Here is a 22341-nt window from a genome sequence, read left to right as displayed (position 1 = left end):
CCTAACTCAATATTTTCAAGTCAAAGTCCTCAAAGATTATAACAAAAATGGCAATGTTGACAGTGGCACCATAATTAGAGTGTTTCACAATGCATACATGCTTTCCTCACAACAATCCCATGAGAGTCCCTTCTCTCCTCCTGAATTGTACGTTGAGTTCAATGGGACTCAAGTACAACTTGGGATGTTCAGCATCTTCGTGTGTCTCCAAGCATCTGTTTCACTCACACTTAAGCTTTGGCTTATAGCAAACTCCCAATATCGCTTATTTTGGGCAGAAAGAACACATCACTTCCATAGGTTAGTAGATGCCATACAGTGTTTTCTCAAGAGCTTATAAGATTAAAATTCTGAAGCTCTCTGAGTACCCAGTCACACATGCTTTCTTCTTTTTCCTCCCCTTTTCATATTATGTCACGCTTGGTGAAACAGATAGATAGGGAAACATAAATTAGACAAAAAAAAATTGTTCCATTCCTACTGAGAGATTGGTGAATACATCCATGGCTTTGTGACAAATATTTCTGCAGTGCCATTTCATCTTGGTGAGGACCACAGGATCTTGAAAGTTCTTATGAAGGAAAACAAATTTGGGATACATTGAGAAGCTGTAAAGTGTTTTCAAAATCTGGACATTGCCCTTGAGAATTCATTGTCTCACTCTTTCTACCTCCTACCTTGAGTTTTGTACTTCCTGCTCCCTATATTCAGAACTGAAGCAATCAGCAGTATCTATGGTAGCTAGGTGTGACCATGTAGGTAAAGTGGCACCTGACTTTGAAGGATGGGCTTTCAGGTTACCCCATAGGGGAACTGTGGTAATCTTTGGTTGGTTTTGAGATTGAAATTGCTTGACTTTCATACAGTGACTACAGTGGCCAATTGGGTAGTCAGAGACTCAGGTGTCCTGTGGCCTCTTGAATTTGAACTGCCCAGCTTCCATAAGGTAGGTACTGTGGGGGTGGCAGCCAAAGAAACTATTTCTTCTATAGCCCTGAAGCTCAAGCAGAAAGTAACAGAGACCAACCTGTTGGGGCAACCCAGATTCTAGAGCAAAAGCAGGAGACTTGAGGAGAGAAGGTCTCTTTTGTGCCTGAAAATGTTAGCAATTGATAAGCTTTGCTGCTGCATGTGTGTGAATTGAAGTGAAGTTTCTCTTACCACATTTCTTCTGATCTCCCCTGTTTTATAGTTGATGATCTTGAGCCATTGTTCAATAATCATCATGAAATGAAATGAATATTAGCCAGAAAAGAAATGCAGACAATGAATTTTTAGTTGAATTTCATATACATGTATATGTATAATCATATTGGTAATTTTTAAAATTAAAGAAATCTCTTATTATAATATAAAAGGGGGGAAGTAGTGGATTAATACTTTTTAGTTACATTAATTTTTTAAAAGAGAAAAAAATCTCATACCTAAATATTGTACTTTTGCAATATTGACTAATAACATAAAATCAACATAGCTTTAAAAGATACAATTTAGTGAACTACTACTACTGTCATTATTACTGATGTAACATTTTATTTTCTTGATCCATTATTTAGTTTTAAGACAAACAATAATTAAAAGAATAATAAATTTCAATTTTAAAAATGTTCAGATTCAAGAAAATATTTCAAGTCAGAACTAAAATTGCACTTGTTAAAATAAAAATAGCACACTTTGCAGTTCATATTGTTTCACTGTTTTAATTTTCAAACAAAAAAACTACGTGGTTATATAAAATGGCTAAATCAAAGTTACTCAAGTTTCATTACTTTGTCGTTACAATCACTATGTTATCAATGTTTATTTTTAATCTACTATTTAACCATACAAACATGTGGTATGACAGTGGTCAGAGACATATACTATCCCATATTGGAGCTAGAATGATTCCCAAAGTTACAAAATTACTATTAAATAAATGAACATAGCTGAGTTCACATGTGTTGTGTGTCAAGGACAACTGTATTATGGGGAGGTCCCTGAAATAACTTCCAAGTGGAACACATGTTGGTTAAAGGATAAGTAATAAAAATTAGCTAATTTGAAGTTTATATGTATATTATCAAAAACATAATAGTGACTAAAGCAATTGTCTAGAACTTGGGCCAATAAAAGTTTTTTGGGGGGAGGAGTATTTAATCCCTGCTGCTTCTGGATCACTGTCTTGTTGTGGCAGAGGTGCTTGCATAGCAGAATGATATCTATTTGAATCCAAGGCAAACTATGCAACATCATTGTAATACAAATCTATTCTTCAACCACTGATTCAGAAGAGGCCAAAATTTATCAATTCTATGAAGACCTATAACATCTAGAAATAATACTCCCTCCCAAAAGATGTCACATTCATCATAGGAGATTAGAATGCTAAAGTTGGAAACCAAAAGATAATTGGAATAACAGACAAGTTTGGCCCCAGAATACAAAATGAAGCAGGGCAGAGGCTAATAGAATTTTATTGAGATAACTTGTTGGTTTCAGCAGGCACTCTTTTTCAACCCAAAAGACTACTCTATCACCAGATGGTCAATATAAAAATCTGATGAATTGTATACTTTGTAGTCAAAGGTAGAGAAGCAAAGGATTTAGGATTACAACCAAGAATTGCTTGCCCACCAATACTGGGCATAATCAGAGGGGGAGGAGGGGGAAATGGATATTTAATGAATTAGAGGACTTTCAAGTATTCCTGTTGAAAAGACCAAAGCTGAATAGAAACTCTGATTTTGAAATACAAGACTCAAGTGAAACATATAAAGACAAATGGGAAAGAGAAATCATAAGGGATTCAATAAAACTAAACTATTTACCTTCCTACATCAGAAGATGACTTGTAACTATGAAGAACTTTCATTATTAGGGCAGTTGGAAGAAGTATACAAAGATAGAGGGCACAAATATGAATTGAGTATGATGGGATGATATCTAAAAAGATAAAATTGAGGGGTAAGAAAAGGGAATGAACTGGGAGAAGAAGGAAGGGAGAAGTAGAAATGGGATAAATTATCTCCCTTAAAGGGAAGCGATAGAACTTTTACAGGGGTGGGGAAGATGTAGGGGGCAAATGCTTGAACCTTACTCTTACCAGAATTGACTCAAAGAAGAAATAACCACACTCACCTGGGTAGAGAAATCTATCTTATCCTACAGGGAAGTAGAATGGGAGGGGGATAAGAGAAGGATAAGGTACTGATATGTCAGATTGGGGGAGGGGGTGGTCCAGAAGCAAAATGCTTTTGAGGATGGATTGGGTGAAAGGAGAGAGAGAAGGACAAACAGGAAAAATAGGATGGAGGGAAATACAGAGTAACCATGACTGGAAAAATTTGTACAAATATATAGAGAACTGAATCAAATTTATAAGAATACAAGTCATTGCCCAGCTGATAAATGGTCAAAGGATGTGAACAGGTAGTTTTCAGATGAAGAAATCAAAGCTATCTATTGTTGTATAAAAAAATGCTCTAAATCACTATTGATGAGAGAAATTCAAATTAAAACAACTCTGAAGTATTACCTCATATCTTTTAGTTTGACTAACACGACAGGAAGGGGAAATGAGAGATGTTGGAGAGGATTGTGAGAACATTGGGACAGTAAACACCTTGGGTGAAATTGCAAACTGATCAAACCACTCTAGAGAACAATTTAGAACTATGTGCAAAGGGCTATAAAACTTTTGACCCAGCAATACCACTACTAGATCTGTATCCCAAAAAGATAGAAAAGGAAAAACACCTGTATATACAAAAATATTTATGGCAGCTCTTTTTGTGATGGCAAAGAATTAGAAATTGAGGGCGTGCCTATCTGTGGTATATGGTTGTGACAGGATAGTATTGAGCTATGAGAAATGGTGAGGAGTATGCTTTCAGAAAAACTTGAAAAGACTTACATGAACTGATGCAGTGAAGTAAGCAGAACCAGGAAAAGAGTGTACATAGTAATAGCAATATTGTACAATGATCAACTGTGAATGACTTAGCTATTCTCAGCAATACAACAATCCAAGACAATTCTGAAGGGTTTGTGATGAAAAATGCTATCCATCCCCAGAGAAAGAGCTAATGGAGTCTTAATGCAGACTGAAGCAAACTTTCTAACTTTCTTCATTTTTCTTTTTTTTTTTGGAGGGGGGTTCCTGTGTTTTCTTTCACAACATGACTAATATGAAAATGTTTTGCATAACTCCACAAGTATAATCTATATCAAATTGTTTGCTGTCTCAGAGAGAATAGAGGGAAGAGAGAGGGAGGGAAGGAATTTGGAACTCAAAATTTAAAAAAAATGAATGTTAATATTGTTTTACATGTAACTGGTGAAAATAAAATAAAACATAAACCTAGTAACTGGGAATAAAATAAAATAACACATAAGCCTACTACCTGGGAAAAAAATAAAACATAAACCTAATATTCATTCTGAAAGAAAAATGTTAATTTTAGTCACTTTCTAAGTCATTACATAGGATCTTTAAAACATTTTTTTAGACATTTCACCTTCCTAGATAAGTAGCATAATAGGCAATAGTGACTTCTTGTTGTTTTTGTTGCTTTTTTTTCTTTAAGTTGGGGCTGTGAGAAAATTGCCCTCTTTTTTCTCTTGAAAGAAATTATGTCTGTTCTGATTCACATTCAAGAGGGTATAGTGAGTTAGGTGCAGTGTCACATTCCTATAATCCCCTCTTCTTCCTGTGTCTGAGGCTGGAAGAACTCTTGAGCTTGGAAGCTTTGAGCTGCAGGGAATTATGCCAATTGAATATATGCAGTAGGTTTGGCATTAACAAATAGGAGCCCCTGAGAATAGGAATCGTCAGGTTGCCTAAGGAGGATCAAACAGACAGAAAAATTCCAGAGTGGAACCATGCCTGAGTGTTTCCAGCCTTGCTAAAATAGAGAAGACTCAGTCTCAAAACAAACAAAAACACAGAGTGAGAGCTTACAGGACAGTCCAACATCTCATATCCCCTTAAAAATAATAGGAACATCAAACAAAAAGAAGGGAAAGGGTTTAAAATGAATTAGAATGAGGAAAAAAGAGAGAAGGTGAAGAGTAAAGAATACTGAAACAACTGTGATAGGGATCTGGTTTATGCACAGACCTCATCAGCTTGCTCAGTTGATGTCTCCATGTGAAGGACACTAGATTGCATCCATACAGAGGTTCCTAGGTCAATCACGATGGGTGATTGCTTTGTAGTTGTTGTCCTTTGTTCTTGAAGAGGAACAAAATGAAAGTACTATATTGGAGTCAAGGTACAGGATATCTGCCTGATCAGACCAATATAAGCTTGGAATACTCTGCCATGGGCCAGTAACAAATAGTCCATAAGAACATTTGGAGTGGAGATGTCTCTAAATTTCCACAGCTCACATTTCTTTTGAGCTACTGCAATTCTGCTTCACTCATAGAGTTCTTTCTTTGATGCTTGCCAGCATCTCCCATGGCATGCAATTGATTCCAAAATTCTCCAGAGAGACCTTGAAAGTGTCCTTACATCACTTCTTCTGACCATCATGAGAGTGCCTGCCTTACATGAATTCTCTCTAAAGTAATCCTTCAGGGAAACATTCATTTGGCATTCAAACAAATGACCAGCCCATCAAAGCTGCGCTCTCTGCAGTAGAGTTTGAATGCTTGGTAGTTTAGATTGAGAAAGGACCTCAGTATCTGGTACCTTATCATGTCGAGTGATCTTCAGACTCTTCCTAAGCCAATTCAAATGGAAGCAGTTCAGTTTCTTGGCATGGCACAGGTGTATTGTCCAGATTTCACAAGCATACAACAAGGAAGTCAGCGCAATGGCTACACAGACCTGCAGTTAGTTCAACATTGATGCCCTAACATTGATGCTCTTGGGAGCCTAACCTTGATGGCACTTTTGGATGTGAACCTGACAAGACCCATGTAATCCAAGAATAGAGCTAAGTTATGATAGCAAAATTGTGACCCTAGGTATGGGGAAATTTTGTCATTATATCCATGAAGTAAATATCCCTTTGTAAAAGCTATCTCATGTTAAGTGGTTAAATACAACTGAATGCTAGTTACTGTCTCCCTAAGAAGGGGGGAATGCAATCAGTGGAGACTCAAGTTGATGGTAAAAAAAGAAATATCCCAAACTCCTTGCCTCAGAACTCTGAGGGGAAGATGTGGACTGCCTAAATGTATACATTGATAGCTTTAAGAGTATGGGGACAAAGCACATAAGTTATGCAACAAAAATATATCCAACAGAGTAATATATCAGAAGCACATAGATTAATTTATTCAATAAATATTTATTTAAAAGCCTGTGTCAGGCACTGTACTAGGTAGGCCCTGGGGATGCAAAAACAAAAACAAATAATCTTAGGGAGACTTCATGAAGCCTATATCCATAAGAGGGAATATAAACATAGACAAATAAAAATAGGACAATTACATTATTTTTTCAGAATCTGGGAAGTGGTGGAGTGGCCTGGGTATCTCAAGGGAAGTCAAAAGTTCACTTTTGCTGAGGGACCCAAGGCTACTAGTGAGGAGGAGATGATGGTCTGAGTAGAGAAGGCAGTTGAATTGGACAGTCCCTAAAATCTCCATTAGTTCTAAAACTTTATTTTATTCTTGGAGTACAGAAAGGTAGGGGGCCTCTTCAGAGAATCCTGTGACATCACTAAAATTTATGTATTCTTAAAACAGGCTTAGGATTTGTCCACTGGCAGACTTCCTCAGGAGAGTGAAGAGGAGAGGGGAATGTGGGATAGAAATGCCTTACTGTGGGGAAAGTATCCAAAAGGCTTTATGATATTCTCCAATATCGTAAGTGATGTCAGTTCTCAACATTTACTATGGTGTTTTCATAAATCAAATTTTCAAAGTCTCGTAAAAGCAAAAAAAAAATGAAACTCAGACTAGTGAATCAAACATACTATTTGCTGTTTGAAGATCAAAGGTCCAGAGACTGTAAATCCATAACATTTGCTTGCAAAAACAGATGATGAAAAAATATGGAATGAGTTTCTGAGATTTAATTCAGAAGCTGGCAGAAGTATGCAGAAACAGAATTACATGGCTAAAAGGCAGAAGGAGGCAGAGAGGGCTTCATATTAAATATTATTAGGGATCTAGGGAGTTTAGGGAAGGCAAGAGAGGGAAAGGGAGCAAGCATTTATGAAAAGTCTGCTATTTGCCAGGCAGGGCAACTAGGTAGTACAGTGGATAGCACCCTGAGCTTGGGATCAGGAAGGCTCATCTTCCTGAGTTCAAATCTGACCTTAGACATTCATTAGCTGTGTGACCCTGAGTAGGTCACTAAACACTGTTTGTCTCAGTTTCCCCATCTGTCAAATGGGCTGAAGAAGGAAATGGCAAACCCCTCCAATATCTTTGCCAATAAAATCCCAAATGGGGTCACAAAGGGTCAGACATGATTGAAAATGATTGAACAAATTTACCAGGCACTGTGCTAAGCACTTTATAAATATCTTATCCTTTAGCAGCCAGAGTATTGTAAGTTTTCATTCTTTTATTCGTATGGTCTCATCATCCAAACAGAAATTTTAAATTGGATGTCCAGGGAGCAAATCACACACTCTCAACATCATTAAATAAAGAGGGGAGATGAACATTTAGAGGAACTTTGCCTGTAATCAGTGATAATATGGGGTTTGATTCCTCTACTTGTAAAAGTTGTTATGAAAACTAAATGCCCTTTGTCTACAAAAATGGGGCCTTTATGTCTTTAAATATTGAATTATTTGAACTAAAGGAACAACTAAGAATGGGATAAATTACTAGCATTCCAATAAATAGCAGAATCAGGAACTGCAAAATCACCATCCCCACGTGTATTTTATCTCAGAAAGAAGACATATGGGCTAAAGAGGGGTAAAAAGGTAAATTCTATATTCTGTCAAACAAATATTTATTGAGAAACTTCTGTTCTTAACACTTTGCTAGACATTATAGAGGTTACAGAAATAGTATGCCATGATTCCTATCCTATACAACGAACTTACATGAAATAATGGTGAATTATGTAAGAGATTATGTAACTAAATGTGAAATTGAATGATACAGACTACAGATGCTTTAGCGTTTCAGAGGAAATAATGGTTGATGAGTGCCAGAAAAGTCGGGCAAGGTTTTCATGGAAGAAGCACAACTTAAGCTGAGCCTTCTAAGATGGGAAGAGTTTGAATGAGAGGAGGGAAAGGGGAAAAGATATTAAAGAAAGATGATAAAAATGATTCCTTATTAGTATAAAAGCAGGTAGGTAGTGCAGTGGCTACAGCACCTGGCCTGGAGTTAGGAAGATCATCTTCTTGAGTTCAAATCAGGCCTCAGACATTTACCCAGACCCTGGGCAAATCACTTAACCATGTTGGCCTCAGTTTCCTCATCTGTAAAATGAGCTGAAGAAGGAAATGGCAAACCACTTCAGTATGAGAAAACCCCAAATGGATCATGAAGAGTCAGACACAACTGAAAGAACTGAATAGCAGCAATATTAGCAGAACTGTGATGTTGTAGATTACAAAAAGTGATAAATCTAGAATCAAGAGCTCTGCTATGGAATGTTTCATCTAAATTTTTTTTTGGTGGTTTCTTGTTTTTGTTTTTTACCAGGTTTGTTGATTATGAAAAGGCAATTGATTCAATAAATAAAATGCTGCTTTTACAGAAAGGTTTCCTATTCATACATCAAAGTCATCCATAATTCTTTGGAACATATAATTTTCCCTTACTTGGGGAAAATCATATTTAATAATTCTGTAATGATATGCATGAGGTGAGAGAGATGTATGCTTATCAAGGGTATTAACTCCTTTGATGGAAGGAACCTAGCAAGGAGTGCAGGTCTGGGGGGATTCTTTTTGGATAACTAGACCCTCCAGATGTTCCTGTTTTGAATGACATTGTACTGATTGCATTGTGCCTCAAGTCACTATAGAGCCTAACGTTGGAGATCCTTGATCATTCATCCATACAGAGAAGACCAAATGGATGAAAAATATCTATTGTCCAAATTTTAACATACATTGGAATGGATTCCCTCTAGAACTTGTCCAACAAAATGTCTATCTGGGATAGATAGAATAGATAAACAAGAAGCTGGTTCTGAACTGAACAGGAAGAGGAGAGTGGACTGCTTTGAGGAAATTACAGTACTATTTTATTGACTCTGAATTTCCCATGGAAGCTAAGGCCTATCTTTTTAACTCAAACATTTTTCTTTGCTTAAGTTTTATTGAGGTCTATTATTTTTCCACCTATACCTGATTCCCCTGATTTGTATTTAATTAAATATTTCCCAATTGCATTTTTAAAAATTGAACATTCAGTATTTTAAATTTTGAGTTCCAATTTTTCTCCCTCCCTCTCATGCCTTCCCCATCCATTTAGAGGGCAATAAATGTGATATTAATTATACATATAAAGTGATACAAAACAATTCATACTAGCCATTCAACACTAACATTTTACTGATGTTGCTATATGGTAGCAATGTATGGAACACCACTGCCTCCAAAGAACTAAAAATAAGTATCACAGTAAGGGTAACAGAGGAGCACATGATGGGTATGTGCAAGCTTCAACAGATAGATAGATGATAGGTAGACAGATAAATAGACAGATAGATAGATGATAGATAAATAGATAGACAGATAGATAGATAGATAGAGTGAGCATTTATTAAGTACTTCTTAAGAGTTCTTCTTAAGTTCTTCTTATGAGTTGGGCACTGTGCAAAGCACTAGGGACATAAACACAAGTAAGTGAAATAGCTCTTGTTTACATTATTTTTTTAAATTAAATTTTATTTATTCAATTAATGAAACTACTTTCTTTCACTGCCCCCACCCAGCAGGGAAAGAAAGAAAAATAAAATATTTATTATAAACATGTGTAGTCAACCAAAACAAATTCCCACATTGGCCATTTCCAAAAAGGATATCTCTCTACTCTGAGTATATCACCTCTCCATCAGGAAATGAATAGTATGTTTCATCATGAGTCCTCCAGAATTTTGGTTGAACCAATGTCCATCAATCAGAGTTTCTAAGTTATTTGTTGCTATTTTATAAATTGTTTTCTTGGATTCCACTCACATCCCTTTGTATCAGTTCATACAAGTCTTTCTAGAGTTATGGAACCTTCCCTTTCATCATCTGACATTACTTTTTTAGGACTAAGCTCTCCCTTAATCTACCCACTCTCTTATTCCACTCTAGCCTTTCTCCACTCTTCCTCTTGTTTCCATTTTCAGTAATTGTGTATCAATTTGCAATTGTATGTTATAGAATGTACTTCTATATACATATCTCTCTGTGTGTATTCTTCCCTCCTTTGACCATTTCAGATGAGAAAGAGGTTTGTGTTTCTGCTCCCCCACCATCTTTTCTATGTTGTTTGTATAAATTTCTACTTGCACACTCAATTATTTGAGACAATCAGTTTATTCTTCTTCCTTTTCTATTTCTCTTTTAAGATCATTATCACAACAGAATCATTTCCTGGCCCCCTGTCTAATTAGATTCCCTCTATGATCCTGATAATTATAGACTTCTGAAGGGACAGGTGTCACCTCCCCGTATTAAAATGGAAATCATTTATCCTTATTTAGTTCTTTGTGATTATTCATTCATGTTTACATTTTTATTTCCCTTAACTCCCATGTTTGTACTTCAAAATTTCTACTAAGCTCTGTTTTTTTCTTCAGAAATGTTTGGAAGTCCTCTATTTCACTGAAGATCCATTTCTCCCTATGGAATACTATATTCAATTTTTCTGAGTAAGTTATTCTTGGTTGCAAACTTGTATCCTTTCATTCTGGAATATCGTATTCCAAGCTCTCTGTTTATTTTTATTGCTGATTGCTAAATAGTGTAAAATCCTAACTGTGGTTCCTTTGGTTCCTTGAATTCTTTCTTTATAGCATTTTTTAAAATTGTACTGCAAGCTCTAGACTTTGTCTAGATTTTATTCCTGGAAGTTTTAATTTTGAGGTTTCTTCTAGGAGATAACTAGTGAATTCTTTCTATTTACACTTTTCCCTCTGGTTCTAAAATGTGCCATTGGTTTTCTTTTATTATTTCTTAAAATGTGATACTTAAGCTCTCCTAATCTCTTTTATTTGTTAATTATTTTTGCTAAGAGACACCTTATATTTTCTTCTGGTTTTTTCTGCCTTTTGATTTTGTTTTAATATGTTTTGTCGTCTCTTGGAGTAATTTCTTCTATTTGATTTATTTTAATTTTTAGGGAGTTTGTTGTTTGGGAAAAATATTTGTACTTCTTGTGCCAATTTGGTAATTCTCTTTCCAGTTTTTTCTTTCATAACTTTCCTTTCTTTTCTAATTTTTTCCTTTATTGTTTGCATTACATTTAAAAACCATTTTAGCTTTTTTATACATTTGTTTTATCTGTCCTAGTAATTCTAGTTGAATTTGTGTCTAAACTGTGCTTTTCTTTGAGGCTTTGACTATAGATCCTTTGATGTCATCATCTTCCTCTGAGTTTGTGTTTTGAGTGTCTCTAAGTCCATAAAAGCTTTTCATGATGAGATTCTTTTTTCTCTTTGTCTATTTTTCCTTACTGATGTTAGGATCAGACTCTAAGGACTTCTAAAGGGAATACCTGGGTTGAATTTGTGCCCTCTAGGGTCTTTCTGTTGTTCTTTCTTGAGATATTAAATTTGTGTCATTCCTGTATCTCAGGAAAAACTCAGGCTGGACCTACAAGTTTTCAGTACTCCCAATGTGATCTGATTCAGGGTAAAGTCTGATTGATTCTATAGTAGTCTAAGAACTACAAATTCCCAGCCTGAGCTTGAATCTGAGCAAGAAACCTATGGGCTGACTTCTAGGAGCCAAGGTGGTGGAGTAAGCAGTAAGTCACAACTTACAGCTAACAACACAATGCAGAAAGACAGAAATATTAAACGCATCTTTTTCAGATCATGATGCAATAAAAATTACAATTAAAATAAAGTACCATGGAAAGATAGATTAAAAATTATTTAGAAACTAAATAATCTAATCCTAAAGAATGAGGGGATTAAACAACAAATAATAGAAACAATAACTTAATCCAAGAGAATGACAATAATGAGACAACATACCAAAAGTTATGCAGCGAAATGATGTAGCAAAAGTGGTTCTTAGAGAAAGTTTTAAATCTCTCAACACTTACATGAATAAAATAAAGAGGAGATCAATGATTTGGGCATGCAACTAAAAAAGTTAGAAAAAGAACAAATTTAAAATATTCAATTAAATACCAAATTGGAAATACTGAAAACCAAAGGAGAGATTAACAAAATTGAAATTAAGAAAATTATTGAACTAATAAATAAAACTAAGAGGTGGGTTTTTGGAAAAAAAAATCAATAAAATAGATGAAACTTTGGTTAATTTGATTAAAAAAAGAAAGAAAATCAAATTACCAGTTTCAAAAATAAAAAGGGTGAATTCACCACTAATTAAGAGGAAATTAAAAGAATACTTACGAGTTATTTTGCCCAACTGAATGCAGTAATTTGACAATTTTAGTGAAGTGGATGAATATTTACAAATAAAAAAATTTCCCAGATTAATGGAAGAGGAAATAAAGTGCTTAAATAGCCCCATTTCAGAAAAAGTAATTGAACAAGCCATCCATGAACTTCCTAGGAAAAATCTCCAGGGCCAGATAGATTTACAAGTGAATTCTATAAAACATTTAAAGAACAATTAACTCCAATACTATATAGACTATTTGGGCAAAATAGGCAAAGAAGGAGTCCTACCAAATTCTTTTTATGATACAAATATGGTACTGATACCTAAACTGCAAATAACCAAAACAGAGAAAGAAAATTATATATCAATTTCCTTAATGAATGTAGATGTAAAGTTTTTAAATAAAATATTAACAAAAAGATTACAGCATATCATGAGAATGATACACTATGATCAGGTAGTGTTTATACCAGGAATGCAGGGCTGGTTCAAAATTAGAAATACTGTCAGCATAATTGACCATATCAACAACAAAACTAAGAGAAACCATATGATTACCTCAACAGATGTAGAAAAAGCTTTTGACAAAATATAACACCCATTCCTATTAAAAACACTTGAGAGCACAGGAATAAATGAAGTCTTCCTTAAAATGATAAGTAACATCTACTTTAAACTATCAGCAAGCATTATATGTAATGGGGATAAGCCAGAAGCATTTCCAACAAGATTGGTGGTGAAACAAGGATGTCCTTTATCACCACTGCTATTCACGGTACTAAAAATGTTAGCTTTATCAATAAGAGAACAAAAGGAAATGGAAGAATTAGAACAGGCAAGGAAGAATCAAAGCTATCACTTTTTTCAGATGATATGATGATATACTTAGAGAATCCTAGAGAATAAAGTAAAAAAAACTACTTGAAATAATAAACAACTTTAGCAAATTACAGTATATAAAATAAATCCACATAAATATTTGGCATTTCTATATATTACTAACAAAGCCCAATAGCAAGAGATAGAAAGATAAATTTCATTTAAAGTTACTGTAGATATTATAAAATATTTTGGAGTCTACCTGCCAAAACAAACCCAGGAACTATATGAACACAATTACAAAACATTTTCTACACAAAGTCAGATCCAAATAACTGAAAAAACAACAGTTGCTCGTGGGTAGACCAAACTAACATAATAAAAATGACAATTCTAACTAAATTAATTTACTTATTCTATGCCATACTAATCAAACTACCAAAAAACTGTACCAAAATTCATTGGGAAGAACAAAAGTTTCAGAATATCAAGAGAATTAATGAAAAGAAATGCAAGTGAAGGTGGCCTAGCCATACCAGATATTAAATTGCATTACAAAGCAGCAATTTTCAAAACTACTTGGTACTGGCTAAGAAATAGAGTGGGGGATCAATGGAATAGGTTAGGTACACAAGATGCAATACTCAATGACTATAGTAATCTGCTATTTGACAAATCCAAAGTCTGCAGCTTCTGGGATAAGAACTCATTATTTAACAAAAACTACAGAAAAAACTGGAAAATAGTGTGGCAGAAACTTGGCATAGACAAACAGCTTACACCCTATGCTAAGATAAAATGAAAATGGGTAAATGATTTAGATATAAAGACTGATACTATAAGCAAACTAGGAGAGAAAGGAATAGTTTACCTATTAGACCTATGGAGAATAGAAGAATTTGTGATCAAACAAGAGATAGAGAACATTATGAAATGCAAAATGGACAAATTTGATTGCATTAAATTGAAAATTTTTTGTATAAACAAAGCCAACACAACCAAGATTAGGAGGGAAGCAGAAAACTGGGATATTTTCTTTTTTACAACCAGTGTCTCTGATAAAGGCCTCATTTCTAAAATATGTAGAGAACTGATTCAAATTTATAGGAATACACACTATTCCCCAATTAATAAATGGTCAAAGGATATGAACAGGCAGTTTTCATATGAAGAAAGAAATTAAATCTATGGTTATATGAAAAAATGCTCTAAATCACTATTGATTAGAGAAATGCAATCAAAATAACTCTATCACACCACACCTATCAGATGGGCTAACATGAGAAAACAGGAAAACAATAAATGATAGAGACGTGGGAAAATTGGAACATTAATGCATTGTTGGTGGAGTTGTAAACTGATCCAACCATTCCAGAGAGCAATTTGGAAATATGCCCAAAAGAGAAATTTACCTCCAGCACCTCCAAGTATCCTTTCAGGTCTGGCTCTCCCCAGGTCCCACCACTGTTGAGATGCTCAAGTTTGAAGCATGAATTTCTACTTGTGTTTTAGCTTCTCTATGCTTGGGGATAGCAGCTGCTGCTCCACAACTTGACCCTTCTTTAGATGCTAAATGGGAACAATAGAACTCACAACACAGAAGGACCTATGGAGGGAATGAAGATAATAGGAGGACAGCAACATGGGAGAAGAGTTTGAGAATGATTGAAATGCACAATCTGGAGTACAATGCTGGAAAATATAGTTTCCTGATGGAAATGAACAAGTTTGGAGATCTGGCCAATGAAGAATTCAGACAAGTGATGATTGGATTTACACAAAAGGGATTTCAAGGGAAGACCAAAGGAACTCTATTTCATGAGCCACTCTTGGAATACATCCCTAGACATGGAGACTGGAGAAAGAAAGCCTATGTAACTCCTGTTAAGGATCAGGATCTATGTGGTTCTTGGTGAGCATTTAGTGTAACTGGTTCTTTGGAAGGCCAGTGATTCCATAAGACAGGCAAACTTGTTTCACTTAGTGAACAGAATTTGGTTGACCACTCTGCGGATAAGGGCAACCACAGATGTCATGGTGGTTTGATGGATTATGCCTTTGAGTATGTGAAGAAAAATGGAGGCATTGATACAGAGGAATCCTATCCCTATGAAGGGATGGATAGTGACTGTTGGTTTAAGCCATAAATTGCCATTGCTAATATTGCTGGACATCTCATTAGGGCAGGAAAATGGCTGTGGCGACTGTGTGTCCCATCTGTGTTGTTACTGATGCAGGACAATTATCTTTCCAGTTATGTGAGTCTGGTATTTATTATGAACCTCAATGCAGTAATGAAAACCTAAATCATGGCCTTCTGGTTGTGGGCTACGGTATTGCTAAAAAGGATGAAAAGAAATATTGGATTGTCAAGAACAGCTGGGGTAAAGGTTGGGGTGACAAGGGGTACATTTTAGTGACCAGGAATTAGAATAATCACTATGGAATAGCGACACTAGCCAGCTATCCTGAAGTGTGATGTGATTGAAGGAGCATTGCTTCACAGAGACAGAATAATGCTTCACCTGACCTGTATAGTTTGGGATGAAACACTACAATCAACCAGGATCCAAACTGTAATTTGAGTTTCTTCTGACATTTTCACTTTTGTGAAATATAAACACTACTTTGTTGTAAATAGCTTGTAATATTGCTTAATTCCAAATCATAAATTTTTATTTGAAAATTGTATATATAAAACTTTCCCTTTTTAAATAAACCTTCATTTGCTATATATGAAAAAAAGAAATATGCCCAAAGAGCTATAAAATGTGCATATCTTTTGACCCAGCAACACTACTTCTAAATCTGTATCCCAAAAAAGATCATAAAAATGGGAAAAGTACCCACATGTATAGAAATATTTATAGCAGCTCTTTTTATGGTGGTAAAGAATTGGAAAATGAGGGAATGTCTATCAACTGGGGAATGGCTGAACAAGTTGTGGTATATGAATGTAATAGCATACTATTGTGCTATAAGAAATGATGACTTCAGAGAAACCTAGAAAGACTTATATGAACTGATGCTGAGTGAAGAGAGCAGAACTAGGAGAACATTGTACACAGTTAACAGCCACAGTGTGAAATGACTGACTTTGATAGACTTAGCTCTTCTCAGCAATGCAAGGATCTAAGACAACTCCAAAAGACTCACAATTGAAAATGCCATCCACTTCCCCACATCCAGAGGAAGAACTTTTTAGTCTGAATGCATATGGAAGCATCCTATTTGCTCTCCTTTTCTTTTGTTGTCTTGTTTCTTCTTTCTTATGGTTCCTTCCATTCTAATTCTTCTTTATATCATGACCAATGTAAAAATATGTTTAATATGAATGCATAAGTAGAGCCTATATCAGATTGCATGCCATCTTGGGGAGGGGGAAAATTTGAAACTCAAAATCTTATGGATTTGAATGTTGAAAACCAAAAATAAATAAATTAAAAAAAAAAGAAACCTGTGGACTTACTCTGATTGAAGTTTCAGTAGCAGTTGCTGGACTCAGTTACTATTAGCCAGCTGGAAAGCTCTGCTGGTCAAGAGGAACAGACCTTCAGTTTGGTCTGGGGATTTTTGACTTCAGTCAAAGGACTGCACTTGAGGACCTCGAGGGTCATATGTGGCCTCAAGGCCATAGATTCCCTGTCCCTGGACTGTGTGCTGTCCCTAGCATCCACAGACCACTCTGTTTCCCTTTATTGACTTGTGCTGGAAAAATTACTCTCTATTATGTTTTTTTCTTGTATTTCCCAATTGAGACTCAACGAGTCAAATTTTCTATATCTGTATAGAAGAGCTTGGGGTAAAGCTCCACTGTTCTTCTTTCAGCTATTCTGTTGTCTTCTACAACAGCCTTCTCTGGCTTCTAATTTTTTTAAATTTATTTATTTTAAGTTTTCAACATTCATTTCCACAAAATTTTGAGTTCCAAACTTTCTCCCCATCTCTCCTCTTCCCCCACCCCAAAACACCAAGCATTCTAATTACCCTTACCACCAATCTGCCCTCCCTTCTAACATCCCTCTCTTCCCTTAAGGCAACACACAGAGGAATGGGAAAAGGGCAGAGGTATGATGGAGACCTATATGCTGACAAAATTAAGTGAAAAGTTTCACTGGGGTAGCTCCAAGTATGGAATCTGAGGTTCACGAGGGAAAGATGTGAAAATGATAGGGAACTCTGAAAAAATGGTGTAAAGGATATTAAAGGATTGTATGATGAGGATAGATGATCTGGTCACATGGCAAGGGTAAAAGATGATAGGTGGACAGCCAGAATTCTCCACTGTTATTCTTGAGATATTACGGGAAAGCAATGAAGACCTCCAGGATGTTGGGCAGATTCCTTGAGGTGAACTTTGGGGACACCATGGACAAGACTTACACAGGCTGGGCAGGCATGAATCAGTTGTGATCATTATCCCTGGAGGGAACTCCAAAATCAATGAGCTCACAAATCCTTTTGATTATTTAAATACATATATTTATTTATGTAATTATTATTTGCCTAATTCTGTAAAATGTCATCTTAGACAAAAATAATAATAAAATTCATTTGTTGGAACAAAATTAGTCTAAAGGCTTGGTGGAAATAATGAAAAATTTAAGGAATGAAAGGGGTAAAGAATTCAAGACTTCAAAATAAATTCCAAAGCAGTAATCATCAAAACTATTTGGTACTAGTTTAAAATATACATACAAACACACACACACATACATGTATGTAGTTCAACGGAGCAAACTAAATAATTAGGAGTCAGAAGGAATCAAACTAAATAATCCAATATCTAGTATACCAGAAAGAATATACTACTTAAAGAAGGCTTCCCTATTTGACAAAAAACTGCTGGGAAAGCTTGATATCAATTCAGCAAAGCAAACAAAAATAGATTTAGACTAGCATCTCATACCATATAATAAAATAAGTTCCAAGTGGATACTTAGCAAATATAAAAGGTTACATCTTATTAAAAACAGATGAAGGAAAAATAGAAGTGTCTTTCACAGTTATTTCTGGGGGAAGAATTCCTAACCAAGCAACGGATAGAAGAGCTAACAGATGATTCTAGAACTACTCTAAGTGATTATACTAGGCTTGTATTTGGTGAGAAAGATGTTCAAAAGCCCTAAATTCATAGTAATTCTACCCTTGGAAATATAACTATAACATATGGAAGTGGATCATGATTATGATCCAGTTAGAGATTGAAAACTCTCTAACAATAGATTGGGAAGTTAATATCTCATCCCTATGCTAGGAAAAATAACTTTACCCTATGTGGTTCTCCAGAGTCATCCCATGCTCTCATGTCACAAACAACAGGACACAAAGAAATACAAGGATAGGATCAACCACAGATGTTTATGAAAACTTTATAAAAAGCAGTTTGATCACATACAGGCACAGGTGCCAGCAACACTCATCTGGAGTAAAGAAGGAGTTGAGGCTAAGGAACATCAATTTTTTTAATATTGACTTTTATCTCAATGCTCCAGCCACCAGAACCAACACTCATGGATTTTTTAAAAGCATAATTGTATATAGCTTTCTACTTGCCCTTTTAGAGGTCACCTTTCAAGGAGGCTTGAAAAATAAAGAAGAAAACTGCCATGGCCACTGAACTGCCACTAGCCATCATGGATGCTCCATGTTTTGGGAAAAGACCCTGGCATCTCACTTTTTTACTCTCTCCTTGTGCTTTCTTCTCTCTCTCTCTCTCTCTCTCTCTCTCTCTCTCTCTCTCTCTCTCTCTCTCTCTCTCTCTCTCTCTCTCTCCCCACCCTCCCTCTCTCTCCATCTCTCTCCATCTCTCTCTCTCTCTCTTTCTCTCTCTCTCTCTCTCTCTCAAAGTCCTCATTACTCTCAATGTAGGAAGAAAAATCTTTTCTTCATTTCTGATCTTGTGTTACCTTCTCTTCCCAGGTTAGGAACTTCTAGGGTTTTTGTATATAGTCCAAACCTTACCTGAGGACTATTACAGTAGTGCCATACTTGATCTGAAAAGGACTTCAAGTCAAGGTCAGTTAAGTGATTTGCCCAAAGCCGCACAGTTAGTAAGCATCCGAGTTGGGATTTCAGCCCAGGTCCTGACTCCTTAGCCAATGCTCTTTTCAAAGTGTCAACTACTTTCTTAGAATACTTTGATTATATGAAATTGAAAACATTTGCACAATGGAGCTAGGATAAGAAAGAAAGCTGTTGAATGGGAAAAACGTGTTTGCATCAAGTATCTCTGGTATCCAAGATATATAGGAATTAACAAAAATACATTAGACCAACAACTATTGTCTAATAGATATGTGGTCAAAGTTTATAAACAAATTATTTTCAAAATATAAATCAGAATCTATTAATAATCATCATGAAAAATTATTCTCTCTCCCTCCCCGGCCCATTCTGAGGGCCCAACATCAATAGGCCTCAGGGAGCCCTTTCTCTCCCTCAATCCAGTTACCATTTCCCATTTCTCACCAGATACCTTTATCACTTGGATACTGATTCTCCTATTCCTCCTATTGGAGGTAACACAGAGCCCTATTCCATTCTTGGCATCATACTCTCTTTCCCAACAGTTGTGGGTCAATGATATGACCACTCATACTACTTGGAGAATCACCAACTGAAATAGTTCTGGAAAGACAGCTGACCACCAGATCTTGCTATTTTCCTGCCATTATGTCCTGATGGACCTCAGGCACCATTGGGTGGTAATGGGGAGGAGATATAGCTAATCAGCAATACATAATTCAACAGGCCTTTATTAAGTGCTTCCTAGGAACTCTGCTAATTCCTGGGGATCCAAAAACAAAAGTCAAATGCTGCTCTCAAGCAACATATTCTAATATACATAAAATGAATACAAAGCAATTTTGGGAGGGAGTGCACTAGTAGCTGGGGGATCTGAAAAAGCTTTTAAAGAAGATGGCACGTGAGATGAGCTTGAAGGAAACCAGGGATTCAAAGAAGTAAAGTTGAGAAGGAAGAGCATTCCATGCATGGAAGGGGCAGTTGGTGCAAAAAACAGAGATGGAAGATGGATTACCATGTTTTGAAATATGACTAAGCAAATGTGACTAGATTGTAGGGTGCAAAGAAAGGATTAATGTGTATGAAGGCTAGAAAAGTAAAGATGGCCTGGGTTTTGCAAGAACTTTAAATGTCAAACAGAATTTATCATTTATCCTAGAGACAACAGTCCTTTCCATTGGAATTTGTTAAGTGGGAGAAAGGTGATATGATCACACCTGAACTTTAGGAAAATCACTCTTTCAGCTGTGTTAGTTTGGAGTAGAGAGAGACTTGAAGCAGGGAGAACAAATAGAATGCTATTGCAATAATACAGGTGGGAGGTGATGATTGCCTGAATGAAGGTGGTGGCAATGTGAATAGAGATGAAGGGATGTGTATGATAGATGCTGTAGAGATAGAAATAGCAAAATTTGATCACTGTTTGGCTATGTAAGATGAAGAAGAGCAAGAAGTTGAGAATGACACGTAGATGTGAACGTAGGACTTATGGATTGGAAGCAAGCGGTACCCTGAACAGTAATAGGGACATTCAGAGAATGGTGAGTTGTAAGAAAGATACCAAAAAATGAAACAATTTCTTCCCTCTAGGACATTACATCCTGTTCTATAGTTGTTTTTTTCTATATTTTCATTTGGGGTTTTGTTGGTAATATACAGAAGAGTTGACTTCTAATTAATTTATTTTATTTCTTGCTACTTGACCAAAGCTAGTGCCTTGATTAGTTTTTTTCATTGATTCTGTAAGGTTTTCTAAATAAATAATTACATCATCTGAAAATAAAGATAATTCCACCTCTTCTTTTAAAATGCTTATTATCTTAATTTATTTTTCTATTTGTTGGCAAAGTTAGCATTTCTGATGTTAAGGAAAAGAATAGTGAGGAAATGGGTATTCTTTCTTTATTTCTGATTTTATGGAGCAAATTTCTATTGTTTTTCCATTACAAATAATGTTAGTTCTTCATAATAAGCTTTTCATAAATATTTTATCATATTAATTCAAATGTTTAAGATAGATAATATATGTGTGTGTTGTCTTTTCCTTAAAAAATGAAATGCAAGTTTCTTGAGTTCAGGGACTGCTTCCTGTTTTGTCTTTTTATCCCCAGCATCCAGTATGAAGGCTTACACCTAAGCAGTCACCCAATAAATGGAGGATTACACTGGATTTTCAAAAACTTTTTCTTCATCTCTTGATATGATCATTTGTTGGTTTTTTTCTTTTATGCCAATATTTTTCCTACTGTCAAATCTCTATTAAAATATCAGTTTGATTTTAATAATTTGGGCTATGTTGCTATGGCTTCTTTGTCAAAAATTTATTTAAAATGTTTTTGCATCAATATTCTTTAGTTTTATCAATCTACAGTTCTCATCGGTTTTATCTCTCCTTATTTTGGGTAGCAATACCATATACAGTGTTTGCTCTATCTTTAAGAACAGTTTATGTAATGACTACATATGTATCAAATTGCTTGTCTTCTCAATGAAAGTGGGTGTGGAGGGAGGAAGGGAGAGAGAATTTGGAACTCAAAGTTTTAAAAATGAATGTTAAAAATTATTTTTAACACGTAACTGGGAAATAAGATGTACAGGCAATGGGATATAGAAATCTATCTTTCCCTACCAAAAAATAGAAGGGAGGAGGATAAGAGAAGGAGGTGTGTGGGGAGGGCAGATTGGGAAAAGGGGTAGTCAGGATGCATGCCATCTTGGGGTAGGGAGAGGGGAAAGATGGGGAGAAAATTTGGAACTCAAAATCTTGTGGAAGTGAATGTTGAAAGCTAAAAATAAATTAATTAGTAAAAAGAAAAACAGAATGGCTTATATAATAATTAATTGTTCTTTAAATGTTTTATGGAATTCTATTTATTGTAAATCTGTCTGGCCAAGGAAATTTTGTTTGGGAATTCATTTATAGCTTGTTCATTTTCTCCTTTGGTGATTGAATTGTTTAGGTTACCTATTTCCTTTTCTATTAATGTATTTTGTATTTTTTATGGAGATT

General features: G+C 35.4%; 1 pseudogene; it reads left to right on the top strand.

Moving 5' to 3' along the window:
* Window positions 1–14793: 14793 nt before the first annotated feature.
* On the top strand, window positions 14794–15783 carry LOC140525387 (cathepsin L2 pseudogene; annotated as a pseudogene).
* Window positions 15784–22341: the final 6558 nt, after the last annotated feature.

Source organism: Notamacropus eugenii, chromosome 1, assembly GCF_028372415.1.
Source record: "Notamacropus eugenii isolate mMacEug1 chromosome 1, mMacEug1.pri_v2, whole genome shotgun sequence".
NCBI lineage: Eukaryota > Metazoa > Chordata > Mammalia > Diprotodontia > Macropodidae > Notamacropus > Notamacropus eugenii.
This window is presented reverse-complemented; position numbering and strand designations above follow the sequence as displayed.